This window comes from Alexandromys fortis, unplaced genomic scaffold, assembly GCF_014885135.2.
Source record: "Alexandromys fortis isolate MF-2015 unplaced genomic scaffold, M_Fortis_MF-2015_v1.1 scaffold_111, whole genome shotgun sequence".
Classification (NCBI taxonomy): Eukaryota; Metazoa; Chordata; class Mammalia; order Rodentia; family Cricetidae; genus Alexandromys; species Alexandromys fortis.
Window position 1 is genome coordinate 1,586,222 of NW_026067996.1, and position 15,780 is coordinate 1,602,001.

The 15,780-nt window shown below is 51.6% G+C and overlaps 1 protein-coding gene across 1 annotated transcript in view; it reads left to right on the forward strand.

Annotated features, from left to right (window-relative positions):
- Window positions 1–1,558: 1,558 nt before the first annotated feature.
- The window catches only part of Slc6a6 (solute carrier family 6 member 6), a 71,599-nt gene continuing 57,377 nt past the window's right edge, over window positions 1,559–15,780 (forward strand). Inside the window, exon 1 of the mRNA XM_050160246.1 lies at window positions 1,559–1,785. The gene's annotated coding sequence lies outside the window, so the exon portion shown is untranslated. The remainder of the gene's footprint in view (window positions 1,786–15,780) is intronic.

Here is a 15,780-nt window from a genome sequence, read left to right on the forward strand (position 1 = left end):
TCAGCCCTTTGTGCTGTGGGTAGTGACATGTGAGTCTGGAAAATTGTGGATTTTTTTTTTTTTGGATTTTCAAGACAAGGTTTCTCTGTGTAGCCTTGACTGTCCTGGATCTGGCTCTGTAGACCAGGCTGGCCTCAAACTCAGAGATCCGCCTGCCTCTGCCTCCTGAGTACTGGAATTAAAGGTGTGTGCCACCACTGCCCAGCTAATTTTTTTTTTTCTAAATTCAGGTTTTACTCTGCAGTCCAAGCTCACCTTGAACTCCTGGCACTCCCAAGTGCTGAGATTATTGGCGTGGGCCATCATACCCACTGTCTGAAGTCCCTTCTCCTCTAGCCTCAGTTTGCCCTCTATCTAGTGTTACATTCAGAAGAGCAGCAGCAGAAGCTACCTGCGGCCTTCTGTGCTGTGTGTGCTCCTGGACTACAGACAGGAGGGACCACCGTGGAGACAGGCTGGAGGTGGCCTTGGGGGCACCTGTTGGGAGGGCAAACTGGAGCCCAATGGCAGGGGGACTTACTGAATGAGGCCTGCTAGAGAGAAAATGCCCCCACTCTTATTTTGTTTCTTGATATCTTGTGCCAGCCTAGGACAATGGGCTCGGGCAGGCCAGGTCAGGGCCCTTATTTTCAGTTTAAGAGGCAAAAGGCGAGGCATGCTACATTAACAGCCACTTGTGTGCAGACAGAGTGGAGAGGAAAGAAAAGAAAGTGGGCACTCAGAGAGGGGAAGGCCTTACCGAAGGTCACACAGCGCCACCTCCGGCTCAGCCTGCCTGTGGGTGTGTACAATCAGAGAGAGGACCTGCTCATTCAAATAAGGGCAAGAATAATGGCACACTCCCCGTCTCCATTTAAAAATAGTCACATTTGCTGACACTCGTTTGGCACTTCGGAGGTGCCTGGTGCCCTGTTCGGGCTCTGTTAACCTTGGAGCCTCCCAGCAGCCAAAAGCGATGAGTTCCACTATTTTTATTTCCGTTTTACAGATGAGGAAACCAAGACACAGAAATCTGAGGAACTTGCCTGAGGTCACACAGCCCACGATTAAGCCAGGACAGCCTCATGTGGGCCGGGGGATTTGGCTCCAGTGATCAGTTCCACAGCAGCTCAGTCAGGCTCGCAGAGCTGCGCACTGGCCAGGAGGTCATCGCGGAGGAGGAAGAGATTCTGGCACAGACCTAGCAGCTGCAGCAGCCCCAGGCCTCATCCCCAGAGCTAGGTGTTTAGATGTGTTAGAGAGCGTTGTGATGTGGCAGTGGCTATCAAGACAGGAGATGGGCCAGGGGTCTAGGTCTCTAGTTCCTCATCGCCCGAAAGAGAGGTCTGAGCAGTGCCATTTGCCACCAGCGTTTCGATAGAGCATGAGGATGGGTGCGCGCGCTCGACGAAGCGAGCCCGGGCTCTTTGTGTGTCCGAGCTCGTGCGCGCGTGCGTGCATTCGTGTGTGTGTGTGTGTGTGTGTGTGTGTGTGTGTGTCGCATGTGGGCGTGACCGAGAGTCCAGGTCCCGCCCCAGGCCCCGCCCCAGGCCCGGCCAAGCTGGTATTTTTCCACCCAGCAGGATGGGTGATGCGGAGAGCTGCCTGTTCAGACAACAGACACGCGAGGTCAGGGAGAAGCCGCTTATAAATTACCGCTTCCTCCGCGCCGCTGCCAGCGTCGTGCTCCGGGACCTGGCTGCAGTCGAGCTCCCGTGCCCAGCCGCCAACGCCGCGATCGCCGCCTGTCCCGCCAGTCCCGCCAGTCCCGGGCCATCCGCCGCGGCCGCGGGCTTAGCAACCCAGGTACCCAGGGCGTGCGGGCCGCGACTGCAGCCCCCTCCCCGGGCTGTGTTCCACCACCTCCCCACGTCCCTTGCAGGTCTGGCTTCCCCGCGCTCCGCCATCCCCTTTTATGCCGAGGGAGTGACCGAGGGTCGCCTGCTTAGCCCCGCAGCCGAGGGAGTTATTGTTTCCCTGGCGAAGGGGCTGGGGCTGTTGGTGCGGCGGCAGGTGTGTGTGTGTGTGTGTGTTTGTGTGTGTGTGTGCGCGCGCGTGTGTTTCACGGGGTTTCTCCTTGTCCCTGAATGTCTCTGTTTCTGAGGGTGGCTATTTCTGCAGTCCAGGCAGCCGTGCACATGTGCACCCCAAGGTGTGTGATAGGCTGTGTCTTGGGCTGTTATACCTGCGAGTAGTGTGGCTGTGTGTCTCTGTCTTCTGATGTGCGCTCTCGTGTGTTGCATATATGTCTTGCCTCTGTGAACCTGTAGGTGTGGTTGTGTCTTCTGTCTCGGGAACCCTGGTCGTAGGCACGTGTGTGTCCCTGAATGTAACCGTATCTCTGGGTCCCTGGTTGTGGACAAGTCTGGTGTCTTTCAGCGGTACCTGAGAGGGCATCCCTTGTGCCCAGTGGGCCCAGTGGTCAATTTTAGATCTCCGTGGCTTTTAGGAGAGGTGAGAGGCTCCAGGTGCTGCCTGGGTGTGGCATGCAGGTAGCAGTGACAGCCGCCCCCAGGCTTGAGTAGCAAGACTGAGGCCCGGAGGGACAGCCAGGGGCAATGGCCAGGGGATCAGCTGGACAGATCTTCCTCCACACTTCACCCCTTCCCTTTGTAGGTTCCTCTTTTGGGTGGGAGGGTTCTGGTCCGCTTCCACTGGGGAAGCCACACAAGGAGCCAGTCTCAGAAACAGGTCTCCTGGTCCTACAGCCTCAGCCTAGACTAGCCGGGCTGCAAGGGAGGCGTGTGCTAGGCAGGGCCATGGACCTGGCTATTTTGGTCACTGCCAGGCCTCTGCCAGATCCCTGCCTCCCCCAGGACCAGCCCCAAAGGCTTGGGAGACAGCCTGGGCCCCCGTTTCCTGCCTGGGTAAATAAATCATCTCAGAGACTGGCCAGGCGCTTGACCCAGAGGGTCTTCGGACTGCGGTTTGGTAGCACGTGGCTCCATTTGGATGTCAGTAAATTGGCCTCTGATTTGGCACAGCTGGATTTTAAATAAATGTCATGGAGATCTTTTTTAAATAATTTTTTTTTTGGCTGGTAGGGAGGGGATCTCACCCAGAGCCTCTAAGCCAGAAGGAGTTTATTTTTATGAGAGAGCGGGTGAGCGCTTAGCAACCGCCTGCCTGCCTCCCTCTCTATCAGGGAGTCATCGGGGAATGGGGGGTGAAGGGGAAGTGTTTTAGCAAGATGATGGTGGGTGGCTGGAGGGGGTCCTAGGCATCAGCCGAGAGCCCACAATAGGATGGCATTGGCAGATTGTTAGAAGCTGTCTTAGACTTTGGCTCAGCCATCCAGTTAACCTTGGGCAATGTTTTTTTTTTTTGTCCTCAGTTTCTTCACCTGTGAAATGGGTGGGGTATACTATCCAATGGGTATGTCCCTATCTAAGAGCCAATGCTTGTCCCCAGACAGAGTGTGTCCCTCTTAATGGTGACCTTAGGTAGTTCTCTTAGGTTGGGCTTGGCTGTCCAGGCGACAAGGACGCTAAGGCCAGCCTCGCCTTGTCCTTGAGGGGATTGAGGGAGATGAGGCTGAATAAGCTTGCGGTAAGCTGTAAAGCCGGGCTCGGCTCTAGAGCTCCTGATTAGACTGTGTCACGAGGTCTTGGGTCACTGTGGTGTGTGGCAAGGGCTGTGGCGCAGTCCAGAGCGAGAGCTTTTGTCCCTTGGGAGATACCCTGGCACTTACCGCCTGTAGCTCTGTTGTGGTCAGCCTCCCTGACTTTCTAACCCCTCTATGCCCTGCTGTGGGTCCCATCTGCTTGGAAGAATCTGGAGGCTCAGGCAGTGGGGAAAGAGCCCATTCCACAGATGGGCCAGTTGAGAGCTGCCTAGGCACCTGCCTTGCTTGAACTGTACAGAAATGGGCTTCCAAAAGCCCCGTCATGGCCAGCTGTGCATTTTGGCTTCACAGAGCTTGGGCCACCAGTTTGTTGGGGACATGAAAGTGAAGTTGGGTCTGGAGAAAATGGGAGACAACGGTATTCTGGTCCTTAGAGCTAGAGGGTGTTGAGGAGGGGAGTCCTTAGTGCCTCCTATTCCGTCTTGCTTCCCTGCACCTTCGCCTGGGGCCCTGCTGCCATTTCTGCGGCAGGTGTTGCGCCCCCCCCCCCCCCCGCCCCCAGAGGCAGCCTGGGCTCTGGGGACCCTGTTTCTACCTCGACTTGTCAAAGATTTAGTTCTCTCAAAGTTTCCAAAGGTCTCAGTGATAAGGTGCCATGAGTCACTGAGTGCATTCCTGGACACAGGAAAGAGCTGTCAATCACAAGAACTCCTTGGAATGCTGCCCAGCCTCAGCCATTGGGGGATCTGGGTGGGAATAGAGGGCTGTCCTGGAACCCCAATCCGTACTGACTGATCTCCGCTTCAGCAGTGGTCATGGGCCAGAGTCGGGCTCTTTGGGGCTGCGGTCTGCGTCCTGGTGTTTGTCAACTTATCCCAGCTAAAGAAGGTGTTTGAATGTACGTTGTTGTGGGGAGCAACTCCAGTCCTGGAACTTCCATATGCTGAAAGAGAACAAGAGCTCATACTTTTAAATTTATTTTATGTGCATTGGTGTTTTGCCTGCGTGTGTGTCTGTTGAGGGTGTCAGATCCCCTGGAACTAATTAGAGTTACGGGCAGGTGTGAAGTGCCATCTGGGTGCTGGGAATTGAACCCTGGGTCTTTTGGAAGAGAAGCCAGTGTGCTCTGAGCCATCTCACCAGCCCCGGGAGCTCATTCTTAATGTGTCTCCTTTAGTTGGTTAAGAAACCTTGACTTTGAGGTTAGAATGTTGGCTATGAGGAGCTAGAAACCTGGAGGGAGTGGCTGCTGCAGTGACCACTGTCGTCCACAGGATGCCACGAGGAAGACCCAGTGTATGTTTAGTGAGGTAGAGCTGAAGGTGATGTCAGAGTCGATCGATGCTTCCTATGGACAGAGAAGAAGAGTAAGCTGGTCTGGTAGGCAGAGATGTAGAGGGCTTAAAGAAACCGAGAAGCTAAATAACCAAGCATGTTTGTAGAATATGTCCACAGGGTCCCATTTAGAGAGAGGACCAGAAAACATGAATAGATCTGGCCGGAGCCAGGTTGGTGGTGGGCTATGCATTACAGGCATAAAGCTATGGGGATATGGGAGAGAAATAAATTTGAACAGAGTCTGGGGACAGTAGCAGGAGTCAGTCACCCCTGGAGCCTGGGAGAGACCCCTAATGGTGATCAAGAAGCTCGGCTGGGCTCCAGAGATCAAGGATGGCTGCCTGCCGGGCTTCCCTCGCTCAGGGTACAAGGCATTTTCTGTACCACTGAATCTGTACCAACCTCAATCTCTTTCTGTAAACACCAGGTGAGGTCCGATGCCCTGTTTAACAGGTACCAGGCCATTAACTTGCTGGTTCCCACTTCCCTGGAGCATGCAGATCTGGCATCCTTAGGGAAAGTTATGGGCAGGGCTGGGGGAGGGGGTGGAGTGGGGGGAGCTGTTCCCTGCCCACTGCTTTGGGTTAGTGGTTTCTTTTGGAAACCTGAGCTGAGGCTGGGCTTAGGGGGATGGGGTCAGGGAGGCAGGAAGAGGATTGTTTTTGTTTTTGAGAGGCGGTTAATCTGGAACTTACTATGTAGCCCAGTCTGGCCTGGAATTTGCCACCATCCTCCGTCCTCAGACTTCCGAGTACTGGGATTACAGGTGTGAGCTGCTGTGCCTAACTTTTCCCTGTGATTTTTTTTAAAAAAATTTTTTTATTGATTTTTATTGAGCTCTACATTTTTCTCTGCTTCCCTCCCTGCTTCTCCCCTCCCCTTCAACCCTCTCCCAAGGTCCCCATGCTCCCAATTTACTCAGGAGATCTTGTCTTTTGCTACTCCCCGCCCTGTGATTTTTAAAAAGCATTTGGACTGGGAAGTGGTGGTACATGCCTTTCATCCCAGCACTCAGAGGCAGAGGTAGGTGAATCGTTGAGTTCAAGGCTAGCCTGATCTACAGAGTGAAGGACAGCCAAGACTATACAAAGAAACCCCCACCCCCACCCCAACTCTGCAGCAGCCAGGGCCTGAGATATGGCTCCGCAGGTAAAATCATTTTCCACGCAAACCTGAAAATGAGTTAAACCACCAGGTTCTGTGGTGGAAGGAGAGAATGCCACAAAGATGTCCTTTAACCTCCACATGAGACCCTGGCATGCCACATAAGGTACACACAATAATAATAAATAGCGTTTTTTTTTTTAAAGTGAAAAGATGGTTTAAGGATCCAGAACTATAGGTTAGTAATACAGTGTGTGATTAACCTGAAGGTCCAAGTTTGGACTCTTGCACCCCCTCCCCCCGATTAAATTAAATTAAAATTTAATCAGTATAATGTACTGAAAATGCAGAGATGCTTTGAAGTTCAGTGGATTTAGATATCAGTGTAACAGTACCCTCCAGATCAAGATAAATATTCCTTATGTTTGCATACATGTTTGTGAATGAACTTGATGTGTGTTGGTGCATGTAGGGCGTGTGAGTGCAAATATGTACGTGTGCTGGTGGAGGCTAGAGGTCAATATTACATGCCTTCTCAGTCGCTCTCTACCTTTTGTGTGTGTGCATGTGTGTGTGTGTTCACGTGTGCACTTGTGTGTGGAGACCAGAGTTCAGCATCAGGTCTCTTCCCCCATCGCTCTCCATGTTACTTTTTGAGACAGGTTCTCGTACCGAACCTGGAGCTAGGATGGTGACCAACAAACTCCACCTTGCCTTCTTTGTCCCCCCTCCAGTGCTGGCTTTGCATGCATGCATGCATGGCCACCTCTGCCTTTTTATGTGGGTGCTGGGGACCTGAGCTCAGGCTCTCGTCTTCCCTGCATCTTTCTCTTTGCTTTTTTTGTTTGCCTGAGGTTGGAACCAGGACCTCACACTTGAGAGGCAGACACTGTAGCACTGAGCCACATCTCCAGCACTCTCCACCCCTCTACATAGCACTTTTAGATGTCTCTCACCGCCTCGTATCAGTGGATTTGTGCCAGGCGTGATGAATCACCCTTGTAATCCCAGCACCGTATGTATGGATGTGTTACGTATGGCTAACTGTAGCCCAGACATATTAAATGAAAGAGTTTAGAAATGAGCAGTTCATGAGTTGTTGAATACATTTTATGACAATAAAAGGTTATTATTCTATTTTGAGTTATTGCTCTGAGTGACTAATTTATAAATTAAATTGTATCTTAGTTATATGTAAGGGCGGATGGTGTATAAACTGGAGGGCATGTGCCCTGTGGCAAGAGGCTTGATAACCATATGAGAGCCTGTCTGTCTGTCCTACAGCTGCTTTGTTTGTAGGTGTGGGATTGGGAGAGACTTCCTGTGGGCCTTGTGTGCAAGCTTTTTTATGGACAAGCCATTTTATATACATAGAAATGAGGAACTGCCAAATGATTCACTTGTAGGTTAGAAATCATATACCTCAAGCAATACAATCCAGAACCATTGTAAGCTAAGATAGATTCCCTTCAGATCATTTTACAAAAGATCCATATATAAGGTTGGATTGAGGGTACAAGCTGTGAAGTATATGCAGGCCTGGGTTCCACCCCCGACACTACAAAATGAGTCAGTAAGGACCTCAAGGTTATCTATCGCCCTTACGTGCAGCTGTAGCTGTGTGGTACCTGAAAGTCTGTAGGAACGCAGTCTGCTTTTTTTTTTTAATCACTTTCTGGGTCCGTTTTCATTTCCTTGTTGGTGTAAGGATTTGCTCAGGGGGCCAGCCAGCCAGCCAGCCAGCCAGCTAGCCAGCTGTGGTTTGGTTTTGTTTTTAGCAAAAACAGCATCATACTGTTCCAGGTTCTGCCACTCGGTCTGTACAAAACAATGGCCCATTATGACCCGCCACCCAGCAGAATGCCCTGCAGAACACATTGCCGAACACCTTGCAGAACACCTCACAGAACATACAAGCCCACCAGCCCACTGTGAACATCCTTGGCTTGTGACCCATTGACCTCTTCTGTCCTAGCTGATCACCCAGACTACAGCTCAGTGAGGGAAGTCGCCCCACCCAGTGGCTTCCAACTTGCCCTAAAGGTGAACAGCAGCCCAAGGCCTCTCCACTGATACAGGAGCTCACCTATTCAATCCTCCTGCCTCAGCTTCGCAGGTGGCTGAAACTGCAGGTGTGTGTATCACTGGTTGCACTGCAGATGCTTATTGAACACCTACTGTATGTCAGGCACTATCCCAGGGGTAGGAAGGGCAGCAATGAATAAGCCAGTCTCTGGTGCTGGGAGGCTCTCAGTCTCTGCCGCGGGTGAGAGCAGCACAGGGAGGGGGGGGAAGATGAATATCTGGAGGTTAATGTACAAACCCGGGCCTTTTATGCTGGGGGCAGGTGCTTCTGAACAGGTCGCAGGTGTGCGGAAGAGTGGTCCATTGACTGTGGAGCTGAGGTACTGTGGACTTTGTTTGGGATCATCCAGCTAGCCTGCCCCACCCACTCACCTCAGGGACCAGGGACCAGGAGCTCTGGCGAGGTCTGGGCCAAGTGAAGTGGGAGAGATCCAACCTTCAAACCACCTATTATTGTTCAGTTTCCCTTGCCCCTGCTGCGCCCACCATTCTGATTATATAAAACTCCCCTACTGGGAGGTGGATTGAGGACACCGGCAAGATCTTGTGCAACTGACTTTTCTGGGGATGGAACCCAGGGAGGGTTTCCACAGATAGACAGGTGCTGTACCACTGAGCCACAACCCCAGCCCCTCACCTCGGTATTTCCATGGTGGAGTTCATAGTCTCCGTTAATATGGGAACAGAGTGTGAAGGAAGAATCCCAAGGGCAATCTGCTTAAGAGATACCGGTAATCCAGGACCCAACTCTCGGAAAGCTTGGAGAAGAGCCTGGAGCCTGGCACTGATGAACGGCTCTGGGCTCTGGTCAGCCCAGGACTGAGATGCACGGGAGGGGGGGGGGGAAGGGTGAGAAGGACGTCTTGCCCACACTTGTTGGGCATCCAGTGGACAACTGACTTGTGTTAACCGAGCCTACACATGTTCCAGGCTGGTCAGTCTAGTCACCTTGTCCCCTCCCCATTCCCCCTGAGCCTCCGTATTGCCATTAAGTGGAGTTTTAGGCTAGGTCTCTCAGGTGGGACATTCTGAGTGTCCCGTTTCCATGGCGTTTGTAACAGGGTAGATATGGAATCTGACTGGTTGCCATGTTCCATCAACCCCCTTCCTGAGGAAAGCCCATTAGCTAAGGTCGCTAGATGCTTGGCAGTGGGTGGAGAAGTGTGGCTGGCCTGTGGGTCTGGGCAGTCATGCCTACTGGGTGAAGGGCACTGGAACAGGGCTGTTCTGAGGATTCTGCCCCTGATCCAGGACCAGTCAGCCTCAATGGAAGGCTGGTCATGATTTCAAGGACCTTCATTCCATCACCAGATGGCACCTGCCATCCACAGCCTCCTGCTCAGCTACCATGCCTTCTGGGTGCCTCTCTGTATCATCTAGTGGTAATGCTGAGCCAGTCTTCTTCCCAGGGGTCTTCCAGTGGCTCCACTGTGCTCTGAAAATCAGATTACTCTAAAGAAGAATTTGATGTTAGACTCTTTCCCGGATCTGCCTCACCTGTCCTTGTAGTCTGGGGTTCTCAGCTGAGCCTGGTCCTTTATTCCCCACAGTTTTCTTCCAGCAAGGTACATCTTGAAGAGTCCTGGTCCATGAAGTGTTCTGTTCCTTGACCCTGCATAGTGCTTAACATAAAGGAAGCCAAAGATCAAGAGAGTCAAAGTGGATTTGAACTTCCCCGCCTCCGTTCTGTTGGACTCTAGGCCTGAGTCCTGAGCTTGGAACTATGTAAGCTTGCCTTATATCTGCCTGCTTACCAACTGGGGACACACTGAAAGGAGGGGGAGACACTCCAGCATCTAGCAGAGGGGCCTGGCTCACAGAAGTGCACCCCAATCCTGAAATGAGAGCCTATACTTTGAACGTCTATTGGTCCAGACTTGGATCCACCCATCCACCCGCCTAGCAGGTACTTATTCATCCCAGGCTGTATAGATATGGCCTGTGAATAGGACAGTCTGAAATACGCCCTCCTGGGGCTGTCTGTCTGGAGAGAGTGAGAGATGTCCCACCAAAAAAGTTACTCAGGTAAACATCTAAAATCAAAGTCAGGCACCGAGAGTCAGGGCTGGTGTCCTTGGCCTCTGGCTTACAGTGTGATCTGGGTGGTTCCTTATCCCTCTCTCATCCTTGGGTTTGAGGAGACCACTTGGTGGATAATGAGGAAGAATCTAATGTCTGTGTTGTCACGGCGTGAGGTACCACACACTTATCCTCTTGATGATTTTCCAGATGGCCTGACCCTTGCTTCGAAAGGATGCGCCCCAATTTGGAGATTAGAGTTTCAGGGTGGTGCCAAGTAGACCTATGGCAACTGACTTTTGATAGGGAAGCTCTCCTAAGGAACAATGTGGGTTTGCTTAAGCTATTAGTGGGAGAATATAGATCAGAACAAACCTTTAAAAGGAGAGAGAGAGAGAGAGAAAAAAAAAAAATCCCACGCCTGCCAGCCCCTTCTAGGTGCCGTAGCCTCTATTTCTGTCTTTAATTTTCCATGGGGAGAAGGTGGGCTTCTCTTAAAGGTGCCCAATGTTGTGAGCCTGAAAAATGCGTCAGCTCTTGCCGAATATCCCCCGGGGCCAATTTTCAGCCACACCAGGTGTTTTGTGTATTTCTTTTGGAGGGGGGTGATTTTGAGGATGGAACCCAGGATTGTAGGTAAGGGCTCTTACTCTAGCCCTGGGAAGCCTTATAAAACACTAGTACTGTTTCTTTTCTTGTAACCCATCAGGGCACAGTAGGGAAGGCATGGCATGTTGGACTGTTCCAGGAAGTGGAGCTTGTGTGCTAAGCTACAGCTGTGATGTTCCTTTATGGTTCTTCTTGTCCCCAAGCCCCACTGGCTGGGAACCTGCCACCCCTCGTGATGGTGTTTTGTTGGCTGAAAGAAAGTGGGGGAAGCCAGGCTGCTCCTCGAACTCAAAGGCACTGAGTCAGTATGACCTGGATGAGGGATTGCCGTGAGCTGGGCCTTCTTTGAGAGTACACCCCGTCCTCTAGCCAGGGCAGGGCACAGGGGACATGTGTGGGGGTCTGTTTTTGTATGGGGTTAAGGGGAGTTAACAGGCGGAACAAGGGAACTGACCCTGGTCTCCTCACTAGTTGAGGGCCACACCTTCTTAGTGCTAACTCCTACTTTAAGTTCCGGTCATGGGCTCCAGCCAAAGGATAATAAAGAGTGTTGCCTTCTGCCAGCATCCTCAGAAAGCCCCATCCTGCCACCAGGAAAACCACTCTCCTTGTTTGTTTATTGAGTCCCAGGCAGTCAGGGTAACTACCACCAATTCTCACCTCCTTGATGATCCAGCCTGGAGCCCCTGTCTTTCTTGTTACCAGGGGCCTGGGCGTGGTTCATTGCGGTTCTGTTCAGATTTTGTTTTTAGATGTGATTTCTTATTTTATTATTATTATTTTTTTTTTACAGCCCAGGCTGGCCACAAACTCATGACCCTCCGGCATCAGGCTCCTGAATGCTGGGATTACACCACCACACTGGGCTCTCAGCCTCCATATTGGGACTTAGCATCCAGTAGGCTTTAAAAGCCTAACCAACATAATATCCTAACAGTGGGCATTCCAGTTCCTTGAGAAGACGAGGAGAGAGTGTTGCCAGAGCCCAGGAGTTGGGGCAACATGGCCCCTAGAACCACATAGGGAGACCCAGGCTACGAATCTTTCTTACCTAAAAGCTGAAAAGGAATTAGTTGATAACTTCTATTTCCTTAGTCTTCGCATTTCGCACAGGAAAACCCCAAGGCCTCCCTGAAGGCAGGTGACTGACTCAAGGTCATAGGGCTGGGAGCTGGCTGAGCCGCCCTTGGGCCAGTGCCACCTTGGAAAGGATGCTATGGGGAAGCCGCTTGCTACTTACTCTGCAGTGTTAGCGGTCCAAAAAGCCGCAGGAGACTTTTGCAGGCAGCCAAGTCGGATGTTAAGTCAGGGGAGAGCCCAGGGCCAGCCAGGCCCTGCAGACAGGCCTGGTTGCTCCAGGCAGTGTGTCAGGACAAGGCCCACAGCGTGGGATCTGGCATTTTGCCTGCTGGGGTGGTGGTGGTGTTAGGGGACTCTTTGAGAGAGACTCCTGGCTTCTGGAAGACAGCACAGGGCCTGCTGGAATACCCTTCAAATGGCCTCCTGTTATCTAGATATGTTTCAGCATGGGGCCAGCGGAAGCAGGGCCTGTGCCAGAGCTGCCCCCTTGACCAGGACTGGTGCTACCCTTGTGGAAAGTTGCAGCCATCTGGAATTGTCTCAAATTGGGCTCTGCTTTGAGGATGGAGGGCCCTGTGGTCTGGTCTCCTACCTGCCTGAGGTGTGTGTTTACATGGGCCACCTGGCATCAGCACCTGAAGGAAAGGACAGATGGAGTTTGAGGTCATAGAGCATGGTGGTCCCTCCACCAGAACTGCCACTTATCACAGCCTAGGAGAGAGACTAGGTGGCTCCACCCTTATCTGGCATTTAGAGCTGGGGGTGGGGCTCACGGTCTGTTGGGAAGAGTCCGCCAGATGTTTCACAGGCCTACCTGTGAGGAATGATTTAAACAGTCTTCCTGTGTGCCCTGAGGTGAGGGCTGAGGACAAGGGGGAAGGGTCAGGCCTAAACTTGGCAACAGACACGTGATAGGTAGAATGTCAGACTGTGGGGGACCTCAGATGTCAAGTCTGTCACCTGCATCCTCCACCTTGGTACTAATGGGCTGATGGGAGAGATAAGGAGTGAGCGTAAGATGACACAGCAAGTTCAAGCCAGGGCATAGGTCTGTCTGTCTGCCTCTCTCTCTCTCTCTCTCTCTCTCTCTCTCTCTCTCTCTCTCTCTCTCTCTCACACACACACACACACACACACACACATACACACACACACACGATATAATATTGCTGAAGATGGACACAAGACCTTGCTCATACTAGGCAAGCACTGTACCCCTGAGCCACATCTCTATGCATTTAGTTAATTTTTATTGGTGTGCATGTTTTTGTATGTATGTACTTATGTATATATATGTATGTGTGTGTGTGTGTGTGTAAGTATTTACAAGTATCCTAGAAGGCCAGAAGAGGGCCTCAGGTTCCCTGAAGCTAGAGTAACAGTTGGTCCTGAGCCTCCTAACGTGGGTGTTGGGAAATGAACTCCAGTCCTCTGCAAAAACAGCAAGAACTCTTGGCCGCTGAGCAATCTCTCCAGCCCTGCATTGATTTAGTTTTTAAGACAGGATTTTTCTATTTAGCTCAAACTGGCCTCAAACTTACTATGTAGCTCAGGTCAGTCTCCAACTCACAATCCTCCCTCCCCCTTCAGCCCTCCAGTGCTGGGATTGCGCGTGTGTACCTCCATGCCCTAATAAGACTGGATTCTGCTCTTGTAGTTGGTAGAAATCAGTTTCAGTTAACGTTAGAAGTCAAGAGAACATTTACTGATCCTCTAATGGAAAAGGCCAGGTGAGGTGTGCTTCAGAGGTGGCTATATCCAGGCTCTGAGCTGTTATAGCCTGCCCCGTTTCTGGACTCTGGGGTCCATTCTCCTTGTGGGCACCTTAGCTGCCCCAGTGAAACCCCACCCCCACAAGCCATCCCAACTTAGTAGGAGCCTTCTTTAAAAGAAAAATTTAGGATTATGTATGTGTGCATGTGTGTGTGTGTGTGTGTGTGTGTGTGTGTGTGTTGGGGACAGTGCACATGGTGTGGCCTGCATGTGTGTGTCAGAGGAAAATTGTGGAGTCTGTTCTCTCCTTCCACCTCTGACAGGTCTCCAGGCTTGTGTGACAAATATCTTTAATCCACTGAGCTGTCTGGCCAGCTCCCCAAGCTCCAGTATTTTTTGAACAAGAGTTCTGGCTGTCATTCTAATTGTCCAGGTATAGTCAAGTCCACGAGTGAGCTAGCCATGACTGATCCGTCTGATTGGACAGGTCTTGTTCACATGTTTCCTGGAAGCAGGAGGTGAGATCAGGTCCCCAGATACCTTGTAGGATGAGATCAGTACCTGTGCATCTCCAGGTCAAATCAGTTCAGGCTGTTCCCAGGCTGGGTGTGTGTGCCCGCAAGTTAGATAGACCCACTGACACAGAAAGCTAGTCTTCTCTGTCTGAGGTGAGCTGGCCTCTTACCGGTCAGGATTCGCCCCAGACAGGGACAGCCTTTGTTGTTCCTCAAACACTGTGGTGAGAATTGTGCTTTAAACACGCTGACTCCATCCTCCTCTGTCTTTCTTCCTTTGGCACAGCCCGGGACTCAGGTGCATGTTGCCATTTTCCATTTCTGTGCCTCACGCATCGCAGATGTTACCAGTCCACCTCCGCTTCTGTCGGGCAGTGTCGAGTTCGGAAGTGGCAGAAGCCCCAGGGGCTTCTTGCTTGTGTCTCAGTCCTTACCCTAGGATTCTGCTCTCCTTGAGAACAGGACCTCAGCTTCTCGGGCGCTGCTGTGATCTTTCCCCATACAGTGCCTGGCACATAGTAGGTGCTTCAGAAATTGATGCCTATTGCTACCGTGTGGTACCTGGGACTCATTGCGTGTGCCCTGATGCAGGGAGAGGACTGAGGAGGAAGTCTGGTATGTACTGACAGGGAGGCAGCCATAGCTTTGCTCAGGTCGTGGAAGAAGCTAGAAAGTATAGCTGCCAGGGAAAAGGAGAAGTGGGGCTTAAGCAGGGACAGGTGCCTTTGCCCACCTTCCTCCCTCACCCCTGCGCAGCACCTTTAATCCCAGTTTAAGTGGCCTTGAAATCTTAGCTCTCCATCAACAACTACAGCTTTCCGAGTCTCCACATTTTTATATTCCAGGAAAGCTGAAAAGCCTTCCTGTGTCTGGGCCAGCAGCACCGCGGGTGGCCTGGGACTCCAGGCCCAGAGCTCTGCTGGCCTTGTCTGTTTCCCAAATCCAGTCCTAAAGAACAGAGGCTCCCTGTTTAAAAAAAAAAAAAAAAAGAAGCATCTATGGTGCAGCCCTGTTGTGGTGTTCCCACTGAGCGTGCACTCTGGGGTTCACCGTAACACCGTAACATGAACAAATAAGTCAGAATCCATGAGATGGCTTCTGGGCCATCCCCAGGGGAGAGCTGCTGGACAGTGGAGTTCAGCAGGTTTCCTGATCTGCCTTCTAAGACTCTTGGGGCTGGGCTGTCAAGGTGGCTCAGCCAGTGACCAGAAGTCAACCGCCAGGACCCACATGGTGGAAGGAGTCTCCTGCAAGTTGTCCTTTGACCTCCACATGATACTACCACCCCAACACACAAAGAAATATAATAATAACAATGATGATGATCCCAATAAAAGAATCCTCTCCAGCCCTCTGTCTAGCCTTGCCATGTCCATAGGGGGATGGATACCCAGGGACAGACCAGGAACCCGGACAGGTTACAGAGCTGGTAGTGGTATGGGCTTTCTGATCTGGTCTAGTGAGTGACTTACCAATGCATACTAGCAAAAAAGAGCCTCTCTTTTTAAAAAAGTTGTTATGTGTATGTATGATATGTGTGTATGATATGCGTATATGTATCCGAGCAGGGTCAGAGGAGAACTTGCAGGAGTCAGCTCTCTTCTTCCACCTTGTGGGCCCGGGAGAACAAACTCAGGTTATCTGCCTTGGCAGGAAGCACCTTCACTTGCCAAGCCATCTCCCTGGCTCAAAAGGGAACGTTCTTTCTCTCTCTCTCTCTCTCTCTCTCTCTCTCCCTCCCTCCCTCCCTCCCTCCCTCCCTCCCTCCCCCCC